This window comes from Bactrocera latifrons, unplaced genomic scaffold, assembly GCF_001853355.1.
Source record: "Bactrocera latifrons isolate USDA-ARS-PBARC rearing strain unplaced genomic scaffold, ASM185335v1 scaffold_372, whole genome shotgun sequence".
NCBI classification, from domain to species: domain Eukaryota; kingdom Metazoa; phylum Arthropoda; class Insecta; order Diptera; family Tephritidae; genus Bactrocera; species Bactrocera latifrons.
Genome location: NW_017537015.1, coordinates 235,746 through 243,353, shown reverse-complemented (window position 1 = coordinate 243,353; position 7,608 = coordinate 235,746). Strand labels below are relative to the sequence as shown.

The following is a 7,608-nucleotide window of genomic DNA, read 5'->3' as shown; positions in this document are numbered from 1 at the left end:
TCTCCCACTACCCCAAACTTGAGCTTCTTTATATGGCCACTATAGTAAATGACACAAGGACCTACTCGTCTCTGTCCTTGTCCTATCCATCGCATTTCTTTGACTGCGGTGACGTCAGCCTTTATTTTCACGAGGACATCAACCAGCTGGGCAGCGGCACCTTCCCAAATAAGGGACTGGACATTCCAGGTGCATGCCCTCAAATCACAGTCCTTAATTCGTTTGCCATGGTCGTCTTCAAAAGGGGAGTCACTCATTCGAAGCTTGTTTTTTCTTTTCTTTGGGGGTGTTTTTTATGTGACGGGTCGCAAACCTAGCGCACAACCCTATGTAATGATGTTTCGCCTTCTCAGTTCACCCAGAGTATACTGGTCATAAACCGGAAGTCGTAAGCTGCTTGGGCCATATGTAAAAGAATCGTTTCTGGCCACTCCCAAGTCAATGGCGATCAGAGAACTTTCCTCACTTGCGTCAACTTTTACACATGACTCCATCCTCTTACCTAAGCATTTTATTATATAATATTACAGGGTTTGTTCAGAAAGTAATAGGGCTGAGTCGATTAAAAACAATTTATTGAACCAATCGTTACAATTCTTTAAAAACTTTCAAAATATGCTCCTTCTGAGTCGGTGCAGCGTTGCCAGTGCATTTCCAAACATTGAAGGCGTCACAGAAGGCATTCTCCGGAATAGACTTGAGAGCCGAGGTGCATGCTGCTTGGATCCCCTCTATGGCGTGTGTCATTCGGAAGATTGAATCTTTGTCCGGGTATCATACTTAAAGGTCCGGTCCATGACTCGGGATCTGTGCTTACGTTATTCAAAAATTGAGGGTGACACATGTTAAAATTTTCTTAGCACACTTCCTCCCACATCAATTTCTGGTCGTCAATAAGTACTTCTGGGACCACTTTCCCGCACACCTTGCTTACGTTCAAGTGATCCATCACAATGTTATGAACCACACATTTTGATAAATTTAACATCTAGGYAATTAAACGAATACTTAGTCAACGGTCTGAGTTCAAAACTTTGCGAAAACGAGTCACATTGTCCGTGTTTGTCTAAGTCGCAGGCTGTCATTAGCGTCCACTTCTCGCCCTTACAAATAGGCCTAGTGCTACCGAATGACACCACTTCTTGCTAAGGCAACATTTSGGTAAACCTGCTTGATCATATCAAACGTATGCGTCGCAGATTTACCGAGATTTTACACAGAATTTAATCGCGCTAACGAACGCTGTATTTTCGGGTTCCAAAACTCACGGAAAGACGTCGTGAAAATGTTTGTTCTGATTCTCCAGATGCTCGGAGTCAACTGACCAGCCGCTCGTTCGTTAGCTAGGAATGCCCTTTACGGAATCCAGTAGGTACGCGCACGCTCCGAAGTACAGACGCGGCGGAAGAAAATCAACCCTATTACTTTCCAGAGAAACCCTGTACTTCCTTGTTTGTTAAATTTATGTGAGACATCCGTAGGCATGGCAAGAGTGTTTATACTCGTACTCATTTTAATTTATTAGAACTAAGATTGCTAAATAAAAAAGAGGAATTATGGCAGTGCTCCAATTTCTCACAATCGTTAGCACAGAAATGATGTCCACTACGATTGTAAGAAGAAAGTTTTTAAAAAATAGATTTCTAATTTAGTATAAAGTGTGAATTCTTTTAAACGTTAACAGTTTAATTTAGTAAATTTTAAGTGAAAAATGTGTGTAAAGTGTGTTAAATGTAGTGAAATAGCTTGTTGAAATGTTGGATTTTATGTAATTTATGAACTTCAAAGTCGAATATTTCGTAAACTGAGCGTTTGCGGTATCTATACCTCTGTATAGTCTTTAATAAAATTAATTAAGAGTTCCTCTTTTCAACGATACCTTAAAATCGCGGCACCAAAGAAATCGGGATTTTCACAAAGTTCATTCATTATTGTTTTTTTGTTTTATTTATTTATGAGCTGTAAGACATTATGTGAATTTAATATTATAACAGAACAGATTAACAGAAATAGTTGAACTCCAGTGAGAACTGCTATTATATTCTATATTTTAAATTGTTTCTATAATTAAGATTTTATTTGCAATAAACACAAGCCGTAATCTCTAAAAGATAAATTCAGCATATGCTTTTTTATTGGCATCGCTTTTAATAGCCCTAGCCAAAATATTTGTAAGTATCAGGCATTYTTTCAACATAAATTGTGGATTGTTATCGAATTTYATTATTAAGGTATAGTTTAAATATTTATTTCTTTATGATTTGGTCACTAGCCACAGACGTAGACGTGGAGATATGGAACTGGAAACTACAAATCCTAATTTTTAAAAATGTGGCATACGGTTTGTGAAATTAATCTGTCAAACCTGAAGTAGTGTTATAATTTCTAAAGCAAAAGAAAAATGTTACATTGTTTGGTTTATTTCTATTTTTACACTTTGTGAAAGTTTTTTCAATCTTAATAATTTACTTTTAACTTAATAATAATTAAAAACTGATTGAATATTATCAATCAGTTTCGTATGACTTCGATACCGCAACTCTTAAAAGTGAACACTCACCTGCATTGGCTAACGCTGAAATCGAACATTATAAGTACGCTATTCGAATTTCAAAAAACAACCACAAATGCAGAGCAATATATCCAGCTGTTCAATGACGCAGTAGTAAAGTACAAACCGGAGTGGAAATTATTATATACCGACGGATCCAAATCAGACACCCACACTTCATTTGCGGTAACAAACGACCAAGGTGTCACCTGTTCGAGCTGAAGCGGCTGCGATATATGAAGCGGTTCTATTTGTCGCACAAACAGGAAAAAAATATACAATAAGTACGGATAGCAAATCGACAATTAACGCTATTTTGAATGAGACAAACTCAGTGCTGATCAACAATATAAAAGAAATTTTGTATCAACCCAAAATAGAATTAAGATCATGTGGATCCTTGGGCATACTGGTATTAGAGGAAACCAACTTGTAGATGACCTTGCAAAAAAAGCTGGAAAAGAACCACTACTTTCATTCGATCACTGTATGCTGAAAGCCATTCGCAACATGGTAAAAAAAAGTTGTCCACGAGTCAGCATCGAGAGATTGGTCAAATTTTCAGCAACATTACAAGGAACATAATCTCTCTGGTAACAAGCCAAACTACCCAACTGATTGCTCTTGCGAAGATATAAAAACGTTTGTTCGCCTGAGAATAGGGCACACTTTCAAAACTCACAGTCATCTTTTAAACAAAACGGCTAAACCAAGCTGTTCATATTGTAACACAGTACAACAGCTAATCTGGGGGGTGAGAAATTCYAAGTMARGGWGATGGTACTARGTCAGYATAGTAAAACCCTCAAAGGGTTTGGCGTTTGTATGTGTCAGTTTTTTTTATGACCTTTTAAATTTTTTCCTTATTTCCCATGGTTTTCCATCTTAACAAATTAATTTTTTCCAAGCAGGCGTACTAAATAGTCCAGATATACGAAAGCTGATTAAAAGTGACGCATTCAACAATATTTTGATTGATATATATTGTTTTTTTTTTTTTTGTTCCAAATTGTTGCAACTAAGCGAAAAAACATGAAGATAAGGAAAAAAGGGGTTATAAGGTCATGTACGAACGCCAAACTCTTTGTGGGTTTCACTATACTGACCTAGTACCATCACCCTGGCTTGGAATTTCTCACCCCCCAGACAATAATCCCAAAAATGTTCCACAGTGTAATCAGCCAAATATATCAGTAAATCACATCCTAAATGAATGCACCGCTTTAAATACATCCAGGACAACTACCTTTGGTAAAAGGAAACCATTAAATCGAAAGCACCAAATACTGACAACAACAGGGCAATCAACAATTTCCTAAAAATATGTAAGATATCAAACTTAATTTAGTTGTAATTAAACCAATGTTAGATACTTATAGACACTTATAATAGTGTAATATAAGAGCCGAAGGCCTCAGTACCCAGCGCTTTAACTTAGTGAATTAATTATTTATAATTAACTCCCTTGTAAATAAATAAATAAAAAACACACTAAATATATTATATTTTTAAGAAATTTGTACATGAAGTTTATTAATTCAGCTATTATGTTTATTTGCAGCCACAAACCGTAAGCCGACGAACACTATACCAAATAAGTATATGAATACCATTTCATAGGAAACAGCACAGTGATGCCGCTCAAAATTATAATATGAAGTATTCGCGAGAATTCGTACACTGGAGGACGAATCAACAAAATTTAAATGTATAAGAGAAAATGTGTTGAAATTAAAGTTGTATCATAAGTAAGAAAATATAATATCCATTATTACCCATTATACATTGAAAATTCAAAACTAATATGTGACGAATCATATACATACACATCTAATAAAATAAATTAACAAAACGGAAGTTAAATAAATTATTAATCATTTTATATTATAATGATGGCCGAAATAGCTAATAGACCCTGAAATAACTTCAATTTATAAAATGAATTATAAATTAAGTTATAATCGGAACTAAAAGTAAGTGGAATTCAGACAACTGCCTAAGACTATTCAGCTACCCCCCTCATTTGAAAGGTAATGAATGGAGCTTTTGAATAATAGCACCCTTTCCCACCTAGGACCACGGGGGGCTCTAGGGCAGCCTCCTGAAAATGGTGTAAAATCGTAGTTTTTCCATACAATTTTCAGTAATTATTATAAAATTTATGTATTTTTACGCATAGAGTGACTATGTGTATTATTTTTATTACTTCAATGAATTAAAGTGGAAATCCACTTTATTTAAATAATAAAACACTGGAAATTAAAAATTTCATATGTGTCGGTAATAAAGCATACAAGTAGTTGAAGTACCAAGATAATCCAACCAACCATTTATATAATACCCCTAAATAAAAAAAAATTGGGAATATCATTCTCTTTGAAAAAAATTAGATATTATTTTATATAATACTGTTTTCAAAGAAAATTTCAAAGCTCCCTGAAAAGCGTCGCAGCATAATATACTACATTGAAATATTTTTATTCCAAATTTTCGTTATATGGACGTAATATATTGCCCACTTTTCAGAAGTATTCGCTTTTTTGATTGGTTATTTGACATCATTATAAAACACACCGGTTTTAATTAAGGCACGCGAATATAGTATAATAAAAATTTGAATTCCATTGAAATCAATATACCGTTAACACAGAAGTAACCAAACCAACATTTTTTCTATAATACTAACGTATTACTTCATTATTAAAATATATAGTATAACCTTAATTGAGCGTGGCCCTAAGGACCCACCCCACCACAGCACCCCACCGCTTTTCGCATTTGTTAATACTTTCAACCATCGATCCGAAACGAGTCCTATATAAAGTAACCCAAATGTATATAAGACCTACCATTTTGATTCGTTGGGTTATTACTGTCTTCCTTTTGTGCTTATTTTCTTCGTCGTTTGACAGTTCATATTCAGTAATTTTGCTTACATTTAATTTAAGGGAATAAGCAGTGAAAAGGAGATACTAAAACGAACCCAACCCATTTGATTTGAATACTATAAACCTGGGCATGCATCAGATGGTGGGCCTTGCTTGTGGGGGACTCATTTTGTTGGATGAGTCCATATAAAATAGCGTGGTACTTCTAAGTAGAGGAGTGCTTGTGCAAATACACCAAAAGTATCCGCACGACTTTTTGGTAAATTCCCATATTTCGGAACCCGACCAACCGATTTTGGCAAAATGTAGTACGTTGCATTTTTTTTATATTCTAATGACACATTGTGTAAATGACATTTCTTTTTACATTCGTATGACACATTGTAGAAATGAATGAAATCGGATAACAACACGCCTACTTCGCATAAAGCGCATTTTAAATTCCACTTAACTTGTTCAGTTTCCTATACACAAATCAAGACGAAATTAATATAACTGGATAAAACTTTGCACGAATAATGTGTTTAGTGTGCGCCACATTAAGTCCAATTTTGTTTAAATCCAATACAAACTGTTCAACCCCTAGGAACCAATATTTAGAACAGGAACCTTTTGATCGAAAATGCCGATCAGTGCATGATATACTATACTATAATTGAAAAAAGAGAAAAACTTCTCTTATAATGGCATGTATGTATGTCAAAAATGTATTGAATCAGACAAATACTTCTCTTATTACCGCGTATGTCGAGCGTGTTTTACTCATAACTTTGCGATTAAAATAGATAAATTTGAGCGAAAACTTGGCCTATCCTAACTACTATCAGGATTTTCGAACATCCGGTTAACTTTACTTTATATGATTGGTTTTACATCTAAAAGTATTTCCCTGGCTTTGATTATTGCAAGTTGCAAGAGTATATAATGAATCCGAACTTATCTCTCTTTACTTGCTAAAACTATTATTGAGTTATTCACAACTTTTTCCATATACTATATATGAATAATATCTGATTTATATTTAATAAACACAGATAAGTAAAACTACATAATTTTTTTATTAAATTTATATCAATGTAATATAACATTTTGATATACTGCAATTTTGTATTATAATAAATCATATCGCTCGAAAAAATAACTCTGATCGAGTCAATACCTGAAATGACTGAAGTACTTTCACGTAATACTTCTCCTTGCCTTTGGCGGCCTTTTGCCACGCGGATTGACTGAAGAACTTTCTCATAGTACTCCTTTCTGCGTTGGTGGCTTTCGGACGCGCCCTAAAAAAATAACCCTGTTCGATCCGGTATCCTGTGTGACTGAAGTAGTTTCGTGCAGTACTCCGTTCTGCCTTGGCGGCCTTCGGCCACGATCTTAAAAAAACCCTGGTCGCGCCAATACCCGAGATAACCTAAGTATTTTATTATATAATATAATATTACAGGATTTGTTCGGAAAGTAATAGGACTGAGTAGATTAAAAACAATTTATTGAACCAATCGTTAACAATTCTTTAAAAACTTTCAAAATATGCTCCTTCTGAGTCGATGCGGCGTATCTAGTGCGATTTCCAAACATTGAAGGCGTCACAGAAGGCATTCTCCGGAATAGCCTTTAGAGCCGAGGTGCATGCTGCTTGGATCCCCTCTATGGCGTGTGTCATTCGGAAGATTGAATCTTTGTCTCGGTATCATACTTAAAGGTCCATGACTCGGGATCTGTGATTACGTTATTCAAATATTGAGGGTGACACATGTTAAAATTTTCTTAGCACACTTCCTCCCACATCAATTTCTGGTCGTCAATAAGTACTTTTGGGACCACTTTCGCGCACACCTTGCTTACGTTCAAGTGATCCGTCACAATGTTATGAACCACAAGTTTTGATAAATTTAACATCTAGGCAATTAAACGAATACTTAGTCAACGGTGTGAGTTCAAAACTTTGCGCACACGAGTCACATTGTCCGTGTTTGTCTAAGTCGCAGGCTGTCATTTGCGTCCACTTCTCGCCCTTCCAAATAGGCCTAGTGCTACCGAATCACACCACTTCTTGCTAAAGCAACATTTTGGTAAACCTGCTTGATCATATCAAACGTATGCGTCGCAGATTTACCGAGATTTTACACAGAATTTAATCGCGCTAACGAACGCTGTATTTTCGGG

General features: G+C 35.4%; 1 long non-coding RNA gene across 1 annotated transcript; it reads left to right on the top strand.

The window, feature by feature from the left end:
• The first annotated feature begins 453 nt into the window (after positions 1-453).
• LOC108972033 lies at positions 454-4,310 on the top strand. Its single transcript, XR_001993599.1, has 3 exons — positions 454-3,305; positions 3,724-3,876; positions 4,113-4,310. It is a non-coding gene; the product is annotated as an uncharacterized LOC108972033 (long non-coding RNA).
• The last annotated feature ends 3,298 nt before the right edge of the window (positions 4,311-7,608 follow it).